This window comes from Cataglyphis hispanica, chromosome 5 (genome assembly GCF_021464435.1).
Source record: "Cataglyphis hispanica isolate Lineage 1 chromosome 5, ULB_Chis1_1.0, whole genome shotgun sequence".
Lineage (NCBI taxonomy): Eukaryota > Metazoa > Arthropoda > Insecta > Hymenoptera > Formicidae > Cataglyphis > Cataglyphis hispanica.
This window is the reverse complement of record NC_065958.1, coordinates 992,756-1,015,362: the sequence shown is the minus strand read 5'-3', so window position 1 is coordinate 1,015,362 and position 22,607 is coordinate 992,756. Positions and strand designations below refer to the sequence as shown.

General features: G+C 37.0%; 2 protein-coding genes across 2 annotated transcripts in view; one reads left to right on the top strand and one right to left on the bottom strand.

The window, feature by feature from the left end:
- LOC126849781 (zinc finger protein 32-like) overlaps positions 1 to 22,607 on the bottom strand; it is a 39,985-nt gene that overhangs the window by 10,424 nt on the left and 6,954 nt on the right. The window lies entirely within an intron of this gene.
- Positions 16,453 to 22,607, top strand: part of LOC126849760 (uncharacterized) — a 65,194-nt gene continuing 59,039 nt past the window's right edge. Inside the window, exon 1 of the mRNA XM_050591961.1 lies at positions 16,453 to 17,718. The gene's annotated coding sequence lies outside the window, so the exon portion shown is untranslated. The remainder of the gene's footprint in view (positions 17,719 to 22,607) is intronic.

Here is a 22,607-nt window from a genome sequence, read left to right as displayed (position 1 = left end):
TCTCTCTCTCTCTCTCCTTTATTTATCTCTCTCTCTCTCTTTCTCTCGCAAATGGGAGCGCGAATTTCCTAGCGGCGCTTATGCGACATGCTTATCTCGCATACGCCACCGTTGAAATTTTAAGAATCTTGATAAAATAGGTATATTTCTTTTATAGAGAAAGCCCATCGGGGCTCGTATTTTTCTCGTCTTGCGTTCGTGAAACGTGCTGAACGTAGTTGTTTAAAGTTATGAAGATCGCGGTCGGTTTTAATAACTACACATTGTAGAAATTGCAATAATGATATTTTACTGTTTTCATTTGATTTGATTTTGATGAATTAATCGATATTGTGAATCTAATATTTTTCATTTAGTTTAATATTTTTATTCAGTTAGTTGGTGCAAATTGAAAAAAAATTTCCAAAAAATACAAGATAAAAAAGCAGGAGAAAGATCTTATTAATATTAATATGTGCATATTGTGTAATTTCTTTAATTTAATTATTTTTGTTTATGAAACGTAGCGTAATATCTATTTTAACGGGAAAATATAAGGAAGTTATTTGCATTGCTCGTGCGAAATTTATTTTTTTTTCACACTAGTTACATTTCTCCTGTTACGCGAGAAAATATATGGGAACCTTTTATAGATATATCAATATTTACTTAATACCAAACGATGTTTTTCTTGATTGATTAAGTCGATAGATGAATTAAAACAAGTTTTTTTTTTTTTTTTAAATTCGGATATTTCTACGCACGCGTATACACAGTAGAAAAACAATGTCGAAATTTGACTCACGGCGCTGACGTTGCGTCTCGCCGATTGTACGCAACGATCAATGATGATGCATCATTTAACAACGGCGAACAAAAGATGTATCGTGCAAACCGGCAAGAGATCGCTCGTCGAAATCCGCGTGAACTCTCACAAAGGGCAGGGTTGAATATCATAGGAGATGTGCCTCCGTGGACGCCAACGAACGAACATAGGGATGGAAGCTTATGGCCGATTAGCTATATCTCACTTTTCGACAGTGGGCGATTGAAATGCTGGCACACATCAGGGCGAAGAGAGAGAGAGAGAAAGAGAGAGAGAGAGAGAGAGAGGGGGAGGAAGTGCGGGTGAAGCGAAGATCAACTCGGGCTCTACGCGCACGAGCGTTCGTATGCTGCCTCTCGGAGATCGATCTCGTTAACTATGGCAACAATATTTCGCCACGATAGTATCATTCATATGCAACCCGGATCTGGCCGGTCGATCCGAAAGTAGCCGGGCTCGCAAAGACCTACACCTTCGTAAGGTATTACGTAGCGCCCCGGGACTTATGATCTTGTATCCCCATACTTTCTATTGAGAAGAATAACGCGTCAATGTCGAAACGATAAATCTCGCTATATTTTGAATTTCATTGATTCTATATAGAGGAAAGTAGGGTAAAACGGGGGGTACTTTTTTGGATTTGTCTTCCTACAAAAAATCAGAGTGTACAAGAAATTTTGCTGACTGTTAGTAGTCTTTATGGACCTTAAATTATGAAAAAATGGGGCTAGTTTTTTGAAAAATAATATTTATTTATTAAGGATAGGTTTACTAAGGATTTTTTAGAGAAGTCAAAATACCTGATTTTATATTATCGATAAGGTAAAATTGGATTAGGAACTTATTTGAAAACATGTGTAATTAAAAATCTAGATTTATTTCAATCAAAATACAATACAAAGATATATTCTATTGACATAAATCACAAATAAAGATATCTTCTTATTTTACATTGCTGCAGGACTTTTTTATTTAATTTTTTAACTTTAAAAGTCTCAAAAGGTTTTTTTTTAGTAATTTTTTTTTTTTAATGATAATTTTTGGTTTATAAGTGTAGGTGTAAACTGCTTTTGTAGGAAGATAAAGTCAGGATAACAATTTTTCTCTTTTCATTACATGAGTGTAAGTATCCGGTTTTGCCTCAACATGAGGAAAATAACAAACACGATGGCTATTGTATATTCCGGCGTATGAAGTGACGATCAAAATTAGTGCGATATACTCTTTAATGTGCACAGAAATGCAATGCTGCATTTACCGAAGCAAATGCTCTATATAAAAAAAGTCCCTAACGAGTCGATTGTTGCTTCGATATCGATTTTTTTGGCCCGAAAATTTTGAACTTCTCTCAAAAAAAGAAATATCGTGTGCACGTGGACACGGTTCATCTCAAAATAACGATGGCATTAATCTACAACTAATAACACGAGTTGTGCAAAGATAGTAGCACTTATTATCACAAAGAAACAGAAGTATTCGCTTTGACTCGCCTATCCGATTTTACTCTACTTTCCAATATACCGGGTATTTTGACTTTTGCAAAAAAATCTTGTTATCCTTGGTAACCAAATTTTTTTTTCACCAGCTACCCTCGTTTTCTCATAATTTAAGTTCTACTAAAGACTATTAATAGTCAGCAGATTTTTTTTATTCTTTGATATTTTTTAAAAAAATAAATCCAAAAATGTAATTTGGAAAGTAAAGTAAAATCACGGTTTTATCCTACTTTTTCCCGTATGTATATTCAGATATTTTAAATTAACATTATTTTTTGCATAACATTTTCAATTTTAAGTAAAATATGATGACAATCGCTACTTGAATTTTCGATAAAATAATAATAAACGCAAAAGTAAGTTTGCAAAAATTTAATTTGCCCTGCAAGAATATTTTATGAATTGTAACAAATAACTATAAAGCACGTGATTATTTACTTATAATCCGATAATCCAAACATATCTTGCATAATTCGAATATGTTCTTGCATTAATCAGTAGGATTATAGAGATACAGTGTATATCGCTACGAGGAATTGAGAGTTGCCTCTCATGCGTATTAGTGAGATATTAGACGCGTTCGCAATTCACATCTGGCGAGCGATTTTATGGCAAAAAGATATACATAGAGATGAGTGCAATAAGTGTATGCGGGGAATATAAAAGGAGCACTTTCGAGTCGGTTAATTGGTGGACGACAAAAACCAGGTCTCGTGAAAAAAGGGGGAAAAAAGTTTAGTGCATCTGGACCTTGCGAGGGCACGCTCTTTATGTGGAATAAGGATAGAATAGTCGAGATAACGTTAATATAAGAGAGATCTCATAAAGTCACGTCGTATCCTTGGCCGATTTAGTTTGAGTTTTGCCTGGCCGGGAATACTCGTTAACGAGATAACAGATCAAATACGTACGCATTATGCTTAAAAAAATTAATAAGATGGAATTAAATTTTGATTACAGAATTCACAGACTCGTCTCATTAACATCATGTTTTCCATTTATCCGCGTATAATTCTCTCATCAGCAAACTCGCGGTTTTTTATAAGTTTCCATCGATATATCAGTAGTATAAATAAAATCAATAGTATATTGTGAGAGATTCAAATTGATCGCGAAAATTTTCCGATGCTTGTGAAATTGAAATACTGATGGTCCGGACAAAAAAGAATGAAGCGGATGACTGCGTCATTATAGGCACGCGTAATTGCGAATAAATTTTCTTTCGGTGAAATTCTGGTTTCTCGACGCATTTTTAATCACAATTATTTTCACCAATCTCATACCTAATCTTGAAATAATCTTGCATTACAGATTAAAAATTTTATTCAACAAGTGTATGGGGAGTACAAAAAAATTCTGCAATTTAGCTTTCAATTTTCTCAAAGCATTATTTTCCCAAATTATGCGTACAAAATATTCCTGATTATACGATCTTTTGTTAATTTCCTTTTAGCGATAATTTGATATTTTAAATACAGTCTTTTTTAATAATCGTTAAATTAAAATTTTGTTAAAGTAAAGGGGCCATATTTATTTATATCCGAGTCAAAATTTTTCTCCATTTTTCTATTTTCTCCATTTTTTTCATGTTTATGAATTCTAAAGAATTTTGATAGACTTCATTTATATAGAAATTATGTATCATTGAGATTGTGCTTTGTGTAGCTTAAATAAATAAACAGTCCCTGCCTTAAATATTTAAAAGAGAGAGAGAAGCTCCCAACAAAACTATAGATTAAATATTGTAGTTTTAAGCTAGAATGATCTACCTACTTAAAGTATCAAAGTAGAATTAGAACATTAAAGTCAAAAGTAGGAAAAGTATTTTGACTTGGATAGCTTTAAATCCATTTCGCAAAAATCCTTATATTTTTATTACATTACTTACAACAATTAGAAATTATTATTATTATAATGTAAGATATAATTTTATCATATAAACTACATATCAAATTTTTTCAAATAACTTTAAACGAGTTGTAGAGAATTTATTTTTTATGGTACTGGCAAAATGAATGATCATTAATCTTATATAACACGTAACATCTCACGAAATAATTGTAATCATTTTCAATAATGTCTCGGTCTGTTTGATATCTCAATCAATTTCTGCATAAAAATCTTATGTTAGTTTCATTGCCTTGATAATTCCCGTCTGATTCCCGTTAAATTAGCTTGTAGAAAATGCGCGCGCAATTTGTATCAAGCCAGTGCAATCGAGTCGACGGTAATCGAGCCCAAGAAATCGATTGATTGGAAAAGAATTAATGGTATTCTTTTTACTTCTATACATTTTTACGTTTGCATTAGAGACAGCCTTCGTGTGCTATATACAATAAGAATGAGAAGAATTCTGTTTCAAGCAGATTTACTCTGCTAAGTACATCGAGAACACGTTATCTCGATAAGAAAATAAAGAGATTCGCCGTTGTTTACATCAATCTTGCGTATCGTGTCATTTTATAAACGCAAATATGACGCGCATGATTGATAGCATAATGACGCCAAAAGACATTTGAAAACATTTTAAAAACATTTCTTTCTTTCTCATGCTTTAAAAATATCTTGAAAACTTTTTCCCAAAATATGTGTATGTGTATGTATGATTGTAATACAAACATATATATCTCAAGCATTCGTTATTTTTAAAAGTAACGAGTAAAAAATTTTGAAGTTTCCATTGACCTCTCATCTCATTGTCAGATGAGAACAATTTGCCATTGTTTGCAGCACAACTAGGTCGTGACTTTTTTTAACACAAATTTTTCATAATTGGTTTAGTCGCTTGGTTACTTGACGGATACCGAAAACTTTTCTGATTTTTATATAAAACCTAGAAACCCCCAAAAAATTTCAACTGACATATATCTCAAATCACTTTCAAGATATTTAATCATTTTCTATGAACTTTAAAAAGAATGATCGTTGTAATTATTATCTATTCTATGCACGAATAACTTCTTTTTTATGATTGACGAATGTGAGATGTCAATATATCACGTTAAATTGCATATGAAACATGTCGAATGAATATGAAATTATTTTTTGAGAATTATTCGAACGAAAGAAAACTAATCTTTCGGGACAACAAACGTGGAAAGTAAAGAATGCGGAAAATTATTTTCAATAATCGAACTTTGATCCCTTTGCAAGGGATGGAGGAAAATTAAAGAATCTAAAAGACGTTCTATTATTCCTATAGAAAGCATTGAGTGAAATATTCGATTCTTAGTGTTTATTATTATTATTATCTTATTCTATATATTTTGTGCTTGACGTTTTTAAAGTAGTTATTAATCTTTGAATTAATGATTACCGCGTACCATTAACGGCAATATTCTTTTTATAACAAGGATTATTTATAAGTATTAACAGCCACTTCAATTTGGGATTTGCCTTTACAACGCAAAATGATCACGCAAACGGTGCATTAACGCCAATAGCGGACTTAAGATAAGTCTGAAATCTTTAAGACATCGGTGTTAAGTCCGACAAATTGCGGGGGTTACTCCCTTAGGCACGTTATATATTTCTATTTTTATCTATTTTCTTATCCGTTTCATATTAAAAAAATAACGTTCAAAATTTCAAATAAGTTTAATTCTACATTGCTGTCGCCATAAAAATATATTGTAGAATTTTTTTAAAAACTATTTTTTTTTAAATTAGATTCTCTCTATAATATAATAAGAAAAAAATAATATTATATATAAATTTAAAATATAAATTATGTATAAAAATAACTACGTATACATATATAACTTAAAAAATATAATGTTTAATGAGTTAATCGAGAAACGATATGTTTTAATATGCAATACGTATATAAATTCATTATATTTTCCAGCAAAATTATAGTAATGCATAAAAATTGTAGTAACAATTTTGTAATTTTAATTTTTTAAGACATACAGTGAACAAACTCTGCGAATTTTTTCCACAGAATTTATAGTGCGATATATTTTTAAAAAACTAATGGAATTCAAAATATTTAAAAGATAGAGAGAGAGAGAGAGAGAGAGAGAGAGAGTAGCAAGTTACAAGATATAATTTTTTAAACGTATAAAATGCTATTTTATTGTTTGTGAATGCCGATTTTTAATTTAATAACGGTTTTTTAAACCAACTGGGATCAATTATTTCTTATGGTAATTAGTCGTAAAAGCTTCTGCAAATTAAGCTACTGAGATGCCTCGTTGTTCATTAAAATTAAATTAGTGAAACTTGTGCTCCTCAAAAATTTTAATTTAAAGTTTTATTATCGGTGTATATTTAATGTTGAATGTTACAAAACATGATAATGCATGATAAATTCTATCGAAATTTGTTCACAAGAAAGGTTAAGTTTAGTCTTCACAAAATTTCACAAAATTTAAAATTAAAATAAGAAACAATTCTAGGAATGTATTCTCTGTTTATTTTCGATTGACCTTCTTTAAGAAAAACGTTGTGTTTTGGCATTATAAACAATTTATATGCGTCATATACATATGTATATATTTATTTGCGAATGTCGATGAAAAAAATATCAAGCAATGCTTTTGCAATGTTTATTTACGCGATGATTAAAAAATAGCGAAACACTTGTGTGAACGTTTCGTTAAATGTATTCGCGAGTATTGGAAACGTATTGCGCGAGTCTTACGTCGTCGTCTATTCGGAATGTATATTGGAAACAGTATTCGTCAACGTTCCTTCTAAGGACGTTAAACCGTGAGGAAGTTCGTTCACGAATCGCGAACGGCTTAGAAACGTTTCTCGTGCACTGTACTTTTGATGCGAGCGCGATCGATGCGCGAACGGTTTACGTATTTCGGGCCGTGAATACCGTGGTTTGGCATCAAAGACCGCCGTCGGCGAAACTAGTTGATCAAACAAACAAAATTCCAAGAAATAGTTAAAAATGTTCCGAAGTAGTGGCGTAACTTTGCGTCACCGTTGCCAGAAACCGTAACGTTCTCTAGTTCATCTTTCATATACAGCGGCTATTGATTTTCCGCGGTAAGCCCGCAGCCAGGCTTCTCGACAGTTTCGTCGTTCGGATAAGACGATATTCCGAAAACCGCTGATTCGATATTCGCCGATGATCACCGATGCAACAAAATTTCGCTCTTAAACGCGTCGACAGACCCACGGCGACAGACACAATGGCGACACGAGCGTTGAAAAATTCGAGATCTCGCTTTATTGCTTTTGCGTTCCCTCTCTTTTTTTTTTTTTGTTTTTTTTTTCGTCGAAATATTTGTCACGATACAATACGTGTTTTTGTCGGAATTTTAAATACGAGAAACCTCTCGAACGCAAAATATTTTCCTTGTCTCGTTCGACCGCAGTGTAAAAAATTGAAGGGGAGCTAATTGTTCCCGCGCTGAGGCAGATTAACAATGAATGAACGCCAGCACGAATATTACTGGGACGTTATCCGGTTTTGGCAACGTGCTGCGCCGCACGCGCGTGGACATTGTCCGCGATAGTTTCCATGTCGCGGTAAGTCCGCGAGCGAAATCCGCGAATGTTCGAAGTTTCATAATTATGTAAATTATTGGCAGCGAGTGCATATTCAATTACGAGTCGAAACCATTAAGTATTTAATGTTACTCACGAATGTGTAACATTGCGTTTATATTGAATAATTTAAAAGAATATTCCAATAACTCCAGGCATATACAATATTGCAATTATATCGTGATCGTAACGTAATTAAAAACATTTTTTTTTAATTTATGTTTCTTTTAAAATAATGATACAATAAGGACACGAGATGCTAATATAATTGAGACATATGAGATCATATTTATAGAATAATAGGTCAATAAAAGGTTTAGAAAATTTATTCATTATTTGTTTTTAAATCATAAATATACACGCTATTCTTGAAATTATTACACAGATATTTCTATATGCAATAATGTCGAATAATTTTTATCTTAATAATTCGGTACAAAATACGATGAGATACTGATAACCTGCTAACGTTACTACCACAAAATTGTTGCAACAGATGCTTGAGATACATCTGTAACAGCGCGCAGCGTGAGAGAGAGAGAGAGAGAGGGAGAGGGAGAGGGAGAGAGCGGGGAATCCATTTTTACGCTGTCCTAGTGTAACTCCCCATTTATCTTCCACCTGCGCCCATCACGTACTTGTCCGGCGAGTTCGAGAGTTCGTAGCGGAGACGGATGTCTCTCGCGAAAATCAGACTCGAAAGATCGATCGAACGGCGAAAGAGCTCGCCGCGCTTTGTCTTTACATCTTCCTCCTACCTCGCACTTCCTTCCGGATTCCTCGCATCGCTGATCTGCTTATTGGTGCTTCGCGGTCGGCTAATCTTCCTTAACGCGGACTATCAGCACTGATTTTCCAGATACTTTATTTCTAACGTCTTTCGCATAACTATAAATTAATTTAATCATGCAACTATAAATTAATTAATGTCAAGACGTTTTTTTTTTTTAAATTATTGGGATGCTTGATTATTGCATTTTATTTTTAAGAAATTATCAATGATATCTATTATGATAAACTATAAAACTTTTTTTTTTTTGTTTAAACCAGAAATGAGTATTTATTATTGAAACATTAAATCATTATATGAAACTTTAAACTTGTACAAATTCATATAGATTATATATTCGTAACTATAAATTTATATAGATTATAAATTATAAATTTGTTTCGAAAAAGACTCTCTAAAAGAATCTTTAAGAGTGAAATAAATTGTTAGAAGTGCGCTATAATTAGGAGTCACTGAGAATCAAATACTGCACGTTCCCTTCGTTCGATAAAATCGCTTTTTCCACAAACATTACACCCTTGTGCTCTCGTGAAGGCACTAACGCGACAGACAAACGATGTCGCGACGTTTGGAATGTCGAAATGGACTCATCGAGCGACCGCGCAGAAGATAGATGCCCCTCGCAGAAATCAGACTCGATAGATCGATCGTGAATGGAAAAAAAAACCTGCCCTCATTTCTTACTGTCCTCAACTATCTCATCTCTCTCCGTCAGGTACTCTTTTTTTTTCTTTCCCTTCTATCCCTGATCCTTGCTATCTTTGCACGCAAACATCAAAAGGGCCAAGCACCTTTCTTATCGTGCATGATACGTTCGGGCAAACTTGCCCATTGAACGTGTCATGCAGGGACACTCAAAGGCGACAAATGATTTTCGCGAATATCAGACGAATAGCATCGATTGAACGCGGACAGACTCTTCTATTTCTGTTTAATGTCAAAGTTTTGGCAGTTTTTTTTTTGCAATTTGTTGTTTCTTTCAATTAGCAAGTCGACATAATCGGCATCATGGAGTAGAAAATATTCTTTATATTCTGTATCTCTCTTTTTAAATATCAGCGCAAAATCTAACTTATTGTTAAAGATACTTATTGTTAGATAAAATTTTATCCGAAATGTATCATATTTAACTTGAACGAGAATAATATGGTTAAAAATTAAGATAAAAAGTTAGTTTTAGTGCCTTTAAGATTTTTTGAAGAGAGTTATAATATATTATTTTCTCGCTTTTTACATGACAATAATCTTTAAATATTTTTGTGCACGGAATTTTTTTCAAGAATGGTAAAAGGCAAGAAATAGTATGGCTGAAAACGGTATAAATTTCAAACATCTATTAGATGATTTTCTCTTTTGCATTTTTGTCGTGTCAAATATGTGTCTTATAAGTGAAAAGAGAAATAGACATAAGAATTTTTCTACAATAAAATGTAATGTGTGAGAATTAATTGCAATGCTCACGAATGGATAATTAATCGGAATTCTATGTATCGTTAATAATGGAACGGCGACTTTTTGACTTTTTAACAAATTACATATTCGTTTTGTTAATATGACTCGCCGTTTTACAAATACAAGTACTCAGAGGAAAGTATTTTATGAAGCTTGTAAAATTTATAATTTTTTTTCAAGATTTCCGAAAGAAAAAATTAGTTTATAAAAAATTTTTAATTTTATAAATGCATTTTATGTGTTATATTTATATAATGTATTTTATATGTTATGTTTTTTTTTAATATTTTCAGAATTTTTCTAGTATTGAATTAATTAAAAAAAAATTTTTATTATAATTATTTGCCACATGTATATACACACCCAGAAATAGTCCTTAAATGGTCGATTACTTTAGGTTAATCCTACCTCCTTAAATTCGAGAAACTTCTTGTTCTAATCAACGGCGCGCGTTGTTAATGGCATTCTCAATAAAAACCCTGGAGTATATTTGCTTCTTGTATTTGTTTCGTACTTCTTGCGACTCAATGCGTTGTTCTTGGGATACCACCGATGTGGAACACTCAGTATCTCGACGGGAGGTTTCCCTTATCTGTCCGAGGAATTTCAATTTAGAACCACCGCTAACAAGGACTCAAGGTCCAATCCACGAAACCTATACAATCGCTTGCATTTCGCCGTAGCATATCAAGAAAGCTTTTGTGCTGCAGCTCTGCGCACTTTGGAATTTGCTTTCAAGTGATGTGCGAGATTCTGATATGATGTATGAGATTCCGTTTACTTTTCAACTATGTTCGCATACTTATTTCCAGAACTATACAATTTCAATTTTATGCTCGCGCTTCTATTAATAATGCTACTATTAGTTACTGCTGTAATGATTATAATGACATGTAATTATTATACCGGATGTCCGAAAATTTACGCAATACCCTTTAAGGAAAGGTAGAGGGTGTTATTCTGCACAGAAAAGTCTTGTATCATTTTTTTCTATAATGCTTAATAAAAGAGTTAATGTTGAGTGAAGTCTGGCCTATCATCGTCGATCTTTAGCTGGACGCAAGGTCGGTGAGCCGCGCGCCTGGTAGTGTGCGTGAGCGCTCAGATGTTTATGACAGCTCACCGACGTGCGCCCGGCTGAAGATCGGCGATGATAGGCCAGACTTCACTCAATGATACCTCTTTTATTAAGCGTTATAGAAAAAAATGGTACAAGACTTTTCTGTTCAAAATAACACCCTCTATCTTTCCTTAAAGTGTGTTGCGTGAATTGTCGGACACCCTGCATAATTGCGAGTGACATTTAAATGCTTAATGCTCGTGATATTTATTTGGTAATATATTTATTCATATTAATTTTTGTGTTTTTTTGGCATTGATTGTGATTAATTTCAGTATTTTTTTTATATTTTTTTTTACTTCTAAAATTTTTTTTTACTTTATATTTTATTTTATAACATATAATTATAATATAATAAATTTATTCTATTTATTCTATTATAAATATATAATAATTATTGTATATTATTATCTATTATTATTACTTATTATATACAATAATATTATACATTATTATATGTATAATAAATATTAAATATTAATATTATATATTATAAATATATCATAAAATTTGATAATTTTATTATATATTTACAAAAAAAAATCTTTAAACTGATAACCTAATTGAAAATAACAAAAGTAGTTTGTACTATGTTTTACGTAAAACTAAAGCGTCTACAATTTTTTTCGGATTTTCCGGGATTAAAGTCAGTTCGCACAATCGGCGGTAGATTCGGAGCTGAATGTTCATTCTGAAAATCAAACTTGAAGGATCGATCAAACGGAAAAGAAACGTCTCTTCGCCTTTCCATCTCTGTATTCCTTTGTCCCCGATCGCCCTTCTGAGCCATATAGGGTGGCGCATAATATGAAATATTTATAAGATCAGATCTAATCCTCGAAACAAAGAAATAGATTCATTTATATATGTACATCATTTATATATATATATATATATATATATATATATATATATATATATACATATACTCTGAAAGACATTCACTTTAATAATAGATAATGGTATATTGAACGCAGGATATAGATACGGATATATTTTCTTATTTTTCTCGAACCTGCTCCAGAGATACTTTCCGCGCGTATCACATGACACCCTATATACACGCGGGCGTGCATGTTCATCTCCTTCTACAGTCCAGGGTGCTATAAACGGTGACTGTGTGTCCTCGCGCTTTTCTCTCGAGAGAAAAGACGAGCACCTGCCTCCTCCGTTGCGTCGTAAGGTATTCGTTCAAGTGGACTCATCGCGTGTGTACAAGATACGCTGGTGCAACACGATGTGGTGCAGCTCGATGCTGATCGCGCGGAGCTTGACCCGCTGCTAGAAACGGGGAGGAAAAGAGAGAGAAAGAGAGGGTAAAGGTACCCGTGTCCTTTTCTATGGAGGATCAGGGGATGGCGGACGAGATCGGCGTTGCCGACGTTAGTGCCGTAAGGCGGCACTCAAGAGCCTCGGACCACTCTCTAAATGACTGGCGACTGTCAAGCCCACGAGACTCGAATTTAATACGCGAGAGATTTTGGCTCGTGACACGCTCGCCGCTTTCCTCGCGTACACAGGTTTACATCAGGCGCACACGCATGACAAGTGTATATACGCTTACACAGTTGTATACGTGTACACATGTACAATTTACGTAACACGTACGCGCTTATATGATGCGCGTCCTCCGAGCGTGTCCCGCGAGCGTTTTTAGCGGAGCGTGAGCTTTAAAAATGGTACCGCCGGTATTCCGTCGGAGTGGTCGCGTCGTTTGTCACGGGAAATTTAGTATCATTATGCTCTCCTCTTTTCCCCAACGACGACGGCCCGCATCGGAGAACGATTTCGCGTTCATTGTTGCGGCCGAGCGAAATGATGACACGCTCGTGTACGCGTACGAGAAGTGCGTGTCTGCGTCCATACATACATACATACGTATGAGCACGTAATGAATTTAATGGGACATTTAATAATAGGTGCTTCTAAACCGCGCGCATACATTGACAAATGATAATTAAAAACTAAACGTTTCCGCATACATTTTCATGAATCCATTTTCGTGATGTGACATAAAGGAAAAGTTGTTATTAATTTTAATTTCTAATACAAACTTAACTTAATTAGTATAGATAGATACGCAAATAGAGATAGATAGATGTTTATTATCGCCCTGGGACACATCATTCTCTTAGGCATTATATCCACTTCAATACAATACAATGTGCTTTATGTACGGTATTTTCGTAAAATATAATCTGTGTAAATTAAATTTACACTTATACACTAATTCGTCATAATTTCTTCAAAAAATGAGTGTTGTGTTGCAAATGTATAAAGAAAGTTTTGCAAAAGTCATATAAGTTATTTTTCTATATTTACTATTGTATCTTCGATATTCTCAAAGTATCCAAGGATGTATGTGTGATATGTCAAAACATTGACAAAAGCATGAAAATTTCGTAGACTATTCTATTATTTCTTCAGAATATCTGTGCAAAATCTGAGCACAATTCTTTTAACGGTTCGAAAATTATTGAAGTTTAAAGTTAGTATTGAGTCCTATGGAAATTCGCGTATTGTAGTATTTATTGACAAATTTGACAAGAAAAAAAAACATTGCCAACAAAATAAAAATTTTCACATTTATTAAGAAAACTAATACATATTTGTGCAAATTTGATTTATCTTTAGGATCCTTATTGATTTAAAAGTTATTTACTAAAAATTGTAGAAATATCTCTCCCCCCCCCCCCTCTCTCTCTCTCTCCCTCCCCTCTCTCTCTCTCTTTCTGCAAATTATTCGTTTCTTTTGTTTCTTGCAGTTGATTTCAGGAGGTATTCACGATCAAAAGTTTTTGTCATAAATTAGGAAAAATATTAATTACAGCTATTTTCTTTCACGAAGACGTTAAAAATTATATTATTTTATATTTTAATTTTTTTTATAATGCGGATTTATTTATTCAGTTTTTCAAATAAATGTAAGATATATATATATTTTTTTTTTTTTTGAGTTTTTTGTTATTATTGTACAGCCAAAATATCGCGACATTTTCGCACACGAGACAAAATTTGAATTATCAATTATAGCTGACGTAACTCTTTTTTCAGTTTTTAGAGGATTGCTCCGTCTTTCGGCAGGCGCCACGTTGTCGGCGCAAATCGATCCGCTAGGTGCGATTATTTATTCAAACGGAATATTTAGCGCGTTCAGTTACACCAAAGCGATTGCTTTGGGAAAAACACTCATCGTGACTCCATAGTCTATCATCAGTCAATTAAATTACTTGATTTTTTTTTTCTCTCTTTAGACTTAGTTCATTCTTACGTTCGTCATCAAAGAGCAACAACTCTTTTGGCTCTACCGCAAGGAGAATCAAACGGCATCGAAGCGTTGCAAAACAAAATGATATCAGAAGGTTCTCCTTTTCTTTCTCTTTCTTTGGAAGAATTGTTTCTCCGTAATGCTCGTTCTTTGTTAATTCCGAGTTTCTTGTATATGCGATTGGGATATAAGAAATTTTTCCATGCGCTTTAATTATTCAATATCCGGGAATAAATCCACCTTTGTGATTCGTTGCTTGATTAATTCAAGTGGCAAATAGCCGATTTGAGTCGATAATTTCTGCCTGGATAATTAAACGGGTTTCATCTCTTATCGTCGTTTCACATAAATAATTATTATTGGCTTCTCTCTTGAATAAATTGAGGCAAGTTGACAGCCACGTCGCAGAAAAAAAAATCCCATACGTGTGCGAAAATGCGCACGTAAAGTCCTCGCATACATGTAATAAGGGAACGCTGGGGACGAATCATAACGCGTGTGCGATTCTTTTTTCGAAACGCATCAGCGAACGTCACTTTACACGCGAGCGTGATCGTCCGTCTCTCATAAAATCTGCGATCTAGAGACACATGGAAGATGATCCATTTATACGTATTTGATTGCCAGGCCGTTTTAAGAGAGGGCCATTTACGTAGATGCGCGAGACAAGCGCGGCCTCACTACTAGGGACAAGAAACTGGGTCGAGTAATGTCTCCGACGTTCCTTCCTCCATTCCCACCTCCCTTGCTCTTCCTTTCCTCTCTCTAAAGAGTCTAAAGCGTTCTTGAGCTGTTCGCGTGCGCACTGTGCTCTCTTAGCGTATAATAACCGGACTGTCCTGGGCGCGCATCCCGAACACGAAAGTTCGCTAATGCAGTCGGAATTTCCAATTCGCGGCAAAACTTTTTGCCGCGTCGCTCGTTAAAAAATTCCTCGCCACAAACGTGCGGACTGAATTTTTCATAAAAATATCTTGGCGAGCCTCCTCAGCCGCCGAGGATGCCCGCGGAGTTTATCTCGCGTCGTCGGTCTCGCCTGGGCTCTCAGCCTGGGTTTTATCCACCCTTACCCCTCCCTCCGACTCCGATCGCCGAAAAATTCCATATAGGAACTTATGGTATCGGGAAAAATCCGGATGGATCCAAATATATTCCGATGGGATCTCTATCCGATTTTATCCGCTCTTATCCAGTTACCTATCCCTCGATACCGGCTTAATATGAGAGCGCGGCACGCTTTTCTCGAAATCAGTCGCCTCCCTCGTTTTTCTTTTTTCAAAGGCATTGCAACGTACCCTTCTTCCCTTATTTTAAAATAATGAGCGCGAAAAAGATTAGAAAGATGTTTAACGCGTAACGCTCTCGTATGTCTTAATCTGCAACCCTTAATTTGTCAATACGTTCGATTTCTAAGCGACACGCTTCTTTCAAGCTTAACCTACACCCAATTCCCTTTAGGGGATCACGTCATTTATCATCGTATCCGAGATTAAGAGGCATTCGGAAAGGTGTGCGAAGGTCCTAAGACTCGAGAGTAACCGCGCGTCTCGATCTTCAGCCGGCGCCCCTTGATTCGTCAATACCCTCGGCCACCAGAGCTCGGCTGCGTCCAGAGCTCTTTGTCCGAAAAGGGGGCCCGCGAAGAATATCGCCGTTTCCGTAACCTGGCCGTTAATGCGAATGCAACCCGTAATTAAACCCGCGGCATTTCCACGTATTTACTTTATTCTTCTTCGTCGTCACGCTCGACAGCCGCGACGCGAGCATCGTCCCACCCATCAAGCAGCTGCCCGCGCGCTCATTACCGGATCAATTCGTCGATTCGCGCCTTCGTCTCGAGAGCCGCGGGCGGCCGAGGTGCCATTACATCCGTGTACGGCACTGGGATCCGGAAGGGGATGTTCGCGCCGAGTGGTGGGGCACGAGCAGCTGGGGCGGCCTGGAGCTCGGGAGTCGCGAGCCCGCGGTACCTACGCCGCGCCGGGTCTGGGTTTGGCCGGGTCGCGACAACGGCGGCGGCGGTGGAGGTAGAAGTGGATACGATGGTGGTGGTGACGATGGTAGTGGTGGCGGCGCGGATGCTGCGCAAGCAGGGGTGAGCGAAAACGAGCCAGCCTGGCGCGGCCGCCGACTAGCAAGCCGAACAAGCGGAGCAAGGGAGAGCGCGCGCGAGACCACCGGGCTTGGCGAGCCACCCCCCTTTTCGCTATCAACCCCATCGTCCCCCGAGCGCCTACGCCACTCTTTACCCCGCGTCATCCCCTCGTTCACCACCTCGCCACCACCTTCTCCGCCTCTCTCCTCACTGCCTCCTCTTTCCACCGCCGCTGCCGTCACCGCCGCATCCTATATTCGCTCCTACTCCTTCTCCGACGCGTTTTCGGCCGCCCCGTTCGGTCCGTTCTACTACTGCGTTTGTTCGTTCGTTCGTTCTCGTTCGTACGTACGTTCGTGTATCCCTGGCCGACAGAGCTCGTGCAGAGTGCTCGCTAACGTCTGCGAAGCCCGTGTCGCTCGTCGCGCACGACTTCCTACGGCGAATATATAGCTCGCTGTCGTCGTGCGCGAGCGTGCTCCTTTTTACTCTGAAAATCGCACCACCCCGAAGCTTTCGCAGCGCCTCAAACAGACCTCCGTTAACCTACCCTCGCCCTTCGTTCTTTTCCGTCGCTTATAGCTAGCCGGTTGGTCAAGAAAAAAAAAAAAGAGGTACCCGGTTTGTCTGGGTAATAGTGGCGAGAAAAAAGGGGTCGTTTACAAACGCGGAACCCCTCGCTCGCTCACTCGCGTCATCCAATCGTGCTCGATCTTCGCGCGAGAGATACATTACACGCGCGTCATGCTACGCGTTTGTCACCGGTGAGGGAGGAAGTCGTGTGTTGTGACACAGCCGCGCTGCTGGATCAGTGCCACGCGAGAAGACGACGCCAATGACAATGTCCGTGCAATCGACGTGGAAAACGGCGGCGATGACGACGGCGACGATGACAGTGTCCGACGCGAAAAGCGACGACGGTGACGGGAAATTGTGCGCGCAGTGATTCGAGGAAGGAATCCCGCTCCACGACTACCGGAAACTAGTACTGCGTTGCGTGTGAATGCGTGCCTGCCCCGCATACGTGCGTGCGCGCGCGCGCTCGCTCCAGATCACCAAAGCAGACACGCGTGCGGCGCGTCGCGCGTACTCGACGACGGGCGCCGCTCGTCGTCGTCGAGAAACCAACTCCGGTTCTTCTTGGTACCACCTAAGTGAGGCGTTCAACGTGGCCGATCCTTGGACATGTAAGTAATACACGACGGCGGTCAACGGCGGTCAAAGGCGCAGCGACCGACCGCGAGCGCCGCGACCCCCTATTTTCATTCCCTCCCTCCCCAGCCCCCTCGTGCCGCGCGCGCGAGCGTGCTCGCCTTTGTTTGCCCTTCCGCGTTCTCCCTCAGGGCCGAGTACAGAACGGCGGATTGTTAGCCGCAGATCGTGTGTATGCGCGATCAATTCAGATCAATTATGGACATTCAGGATTTCCGCGCGATAATGGAGCGTGTTTTAGCTAGGTATAGAAGCTCACAAACACCGATGGACGCTTTGATATAATTACACTATAGAAGGGTTGAACCCCTATTAAGATCCATTTATATTGTTTCCGGACATCCCGTGACGGATATATAATCCTTATCCTTCCGATTCATGCTGTAAAACGTCGCAAGAAAGGCGAGGGAGAATTCCAATAAGCGAATGGAGCTGGAAAAATGTATAAATAAATTTTTAGATCTTTAAGTCTGGTTATCGTTCTTGTTTACTACGTACGCGCACATATATAAACATATATGACTCGAAATTTGATTCTTTACAAACTTTCCAATATAACGAAACTGAGCTGCTCCACAAGGTATACATGCTATCATATGATTGGAATTCGAAGCTCTCCCCTCGTCTACGCGCTGTAGAATTCACGCTTGCAGCATATCTTCGATCTTCCCGTGTCCAGTTTGCAATTTTTCTGAACCGACAGGAAAATCGGTCAAGCCGTGCCGTGCACAGTCCGAAAGTCCCGTTCACGCGAACTGGGTGAGGAGGGATCGATTTGTTTGGCGGACGGCGTGTGACACTGACAGAACTCGAGCACGCGAGTAAACACTCGAACGGGGCTGCGTGCGTAGAAGGATCAGAAGGGGGTAGCTAGGGAATCGAGGGGAAACGGGGGGATGGACTGGACGATGACAGAGAGAGGGGTGTGCGACGAGATAGGACGGGCGATAGGGGCGAACGGGGAAAAGAATTTGATGTAATCGCCCTGAGCTTTCCTCGAGAGCTCGGCTCGACGGCGGGAGGCGGAGTAGCCGATCCTCGGGAAACGGTCTCCTTCTCCGAATCCTCTCGCCGCGGGGGAGAAACGCGCATCTCGTAGCGAAAGATTGAAGGAATCCGAGGAGATTTGTCGGGCATCGGCCGATGTAAGAGAGACTTATCGTTATCAGCATCGTGTGGGAAACTTGTCTGAAAGCGAATCTCTTTCGGAAACTTTCGACAATGTGTTTCATATTAACCACGTTACAGGAGATAAGGCGCGTAACAGAATCTGATCGGAGAGTCTGAGAGATCGCAATATCTGATCCCTACGCATGTAAACAAGAGAGCGCATTGTGTATTACATATTTACAGAATTTGTTTAATTATTAAAAATAATATGAGCAAGTCTTTGTAAATGTAAATATGTGCAGAGCAAAAAGAGCTTTTGCATTGTTAAAAATTTCCGCGAAATATATCGGCGACATTTCAGTTTGTTATTTTTAAAAAGTATACGTTCGTAAATTTATTTTCTTTTATACAAGAAACATCTAGTTAGTGTCGACGTACAAAGTGAAACACTGTTACTTTAATGGTTACTTTAAAGGAATCCGACTTTCCGTGATTCGTAGCAGAATAAAATTCCCAAAGATGCTAAAGCGCATTTTTATCAAAGAACACACAAATCCGTATGTGTTTGTGTACAAAAAAATTCTTGACAAATTTAAATAGTCTCTTAATTACTCGACGAGTCTTTCAAGCAATTATATACAAAATTACAAGTTATAAAACATAAATTTTAATATTTTTATTTTACTTATGTTATCAATTCGTATGTGTCAGATCGCAATGATAATATTTTTAACATTTATGTGCATTTTATAAAATTTAATGTATAAATCAAAAAATTAAGTTAAGTTAAAAACAATGTAATATGGTACTGTAATTTGTGCGATTTTTATCGAATGAATAAGAGATATTTTTATAAAATATGTGAAAGGTGATACATCTTTATCATCTTGCATTTCTGTTGTAATCATGATCAGGAACGTACGGCGTTGGCAGAAAACCAACATTGATTGGTGTAAATTCGGATAGAATTTATTCTCGGATATATCTCTCTTAGCGTGGCCCGTCAATTCTCTGTCAGTTTCTGCTAAGCTGAAGAAGAGACGTACGAGTTTATTCGCGGAAATTTTTTAGGCCATATATTTTCCTTTCTGCTGGAACCACATATGCTCTCTATTCCGTTTTAAATTATATTCCATCAAAAAAATATACGCAGATAGAAAAGTTTGATTTTTTCAGCTCATTAATATATATTGTTATCAAACTCTCTCTCTCTCTCTCTCTCTCTCTCTCTCTCTCTCTCTCTCTCTCTCTCTCTCTCTCTCTCTCTGCAAAAGCTATTCTAAAACTTGCTCATATGTAAAAGGCAAAATATATTACTACATATATATTACTACATATATTGCAATTATACTCGTACGATATGAATTTAATTCGAAAGAGATTAATACTGTTCACTTTGTGAACTGTTCACTTGCCGCATACACGAGAGATTACTACCCAAGTTACGTGCTCGTAATAGTCCGTTTTTGCCTCGAGCGAAACTCAGTGCTTAACTTCCATCACGCGTGCTTACTTTTGCTAAATACATAATCCAATTAAATCAGCCCGTGCGTGATATTGCATTCGCAATTTATTATCATGAAATTAATATTGTATCGTATTCTATATTATTGGCTTCGTCTATTACATCTATTATATTAATTCGTATTTAATATCGGACGGATATGAAACAGATAGACGTGAAATTATATCGCAATTAATGATTAATACGGCGAAATCAACTTAGTTCCTCTTTATCCTCTCCAGAAGCCAGATTAGAAGCCTTTTCTAATAAGGATCAGCATAAAAATAATCGAGTTATCTCTGTACGCACGTCCAGAATATTAGTTTGAAACGTAATTCACTCGGGACCGTCTTCACGAACTTTACTCTCAATCGCGATAATAAACGTAACGTGCGCGGCTAGGTTGCTCGGGGAGCGTTCAACGTGCGCATTTAACTCTGGTTTAGATAGAGAGCGCAGTTTCCATTCATCAAACTGCGAATCCGACAAACATATGTGTGGTCGTTAGTGAGCACTCCTGGAAAGTGCCGTCTAATACGCTTTTCGGTCGGTCCGGCGAACGAGATCGACGCGCTCGCGTTTTCCGATCTCACTTCATCCGAACGATCATCACGCGCATCGTCGATCATCGCCGCTAAAAAGCTAACTTCGAAATCTTTCAAGCGACTTTAAATATCTTCTGCTGAAACTTCGCCACTCGATTGGAACTTCCAATTTCTAGCATTGCTACTTTGCAATTATATAAGATGTCAAGAATAGAAAAAAAATCTCTACGATCATTATTTTTTCATCGGATGGTGAAGTCTTTGCATATGAGTTAATTTTTTTTCAGCGAAAACGGAGGATTGCAAATCATAAATTATATTTGTAAATAATTTTCCTAGCATAACTTCACATATATTCGCGCGACTATGCTAATATAATCCTACAATTCGTTGTCGATTGTCTTCATTTATCCCGGGATCAACATATCGGATCAGGAAGAATGTATCTCGTATCGCGCACCGTGCATAAGAACGAGGTATTCGCGGGATGTGTCTTTCGGGAACAGGATATACAAGGAAACGAGCGATTCTGGTAACAGTGACGCGAGATCGATCGTCTGCTTCCGAAATGCTTCGGGCTGCGGTCTTCCATATCCAAAAGCGGCTTTCTAGATGAACGAAATATTTTGAAATATGTGAATTAAAAATGTATTAAATATACATCGACACATTTTCGTTATAGAATCATGCCGATTGACAAGATAATTATGTGCGATAGCGTAATCTCAATGAGATTAATTAATTAAAAATCTTTTAATTTGTTAATATATTTTCATAATATATGTATAATATTTAATAATGTTTTTATAATCGTTATTTTTATATATTGACAAAAGTTGCATTGAAAAACATTATCGCGTGAATTATTTCGGCCTTGCAACTAGGACATTTATCATAATTTTAATATCGCAAAATATTAATATCCCGTAACATTAAAATATATATTTTTTTTTTAATATCAAGAATAATAAAGTAAAAAAAATAACAAATTTTTATTTAGTTGACACAATTTTCCGATATCATTATTTTTTTAGGGAATTTAAAATAGCTATTTTATACAGCACAATATTTTTGGTTAAAATTTTTTTTATTTAAATAATCATAAAAGAAATTAATTTTATAGTATAAGTTTTTATTTACTTTATTGTCAGTTGACAGAATTTTTGTGATATTTTTAAAAATACAACACTGTTTTTTTCACATGGCGCGGATATTTGGCACTTTTCTTTTACCTTTTTTTAAAAAAGATAAATTTTTAGGGATTGTTTTAATATCGCAAAATATTTTAATATCTCGTGACATTAAAAAGAAAAACATTTTTGAATATGATATTCCACGAAATGTTAATAAATCATTATATAATATTTTTTCTACGAAAATACGCTAACCTGCTACATCAAAATTCATTTTCACCGACGTATATATTACGAAACTTTAGACCCAGTCTCATTTATGAGGTTTAGTTCGTATAACAGTTTGTAGAAATACGGATTCAGAATGTAAATGTAGTATATTAAAATTTCTATTCTAAAAGATAATAAATTTAGAGTGTCCACGGTTTTAATTTGGCACATTATAGACGTTGGCATATGCCATGCCGATCCAGCTTATGACAAAACCAGATGTGCTAAAAGCCTGGCAAGCCTTCTCGCGCGTGAATTCATCTTAATGGAAAACGGCTCGTCGCTCTCGATATACGCACAAT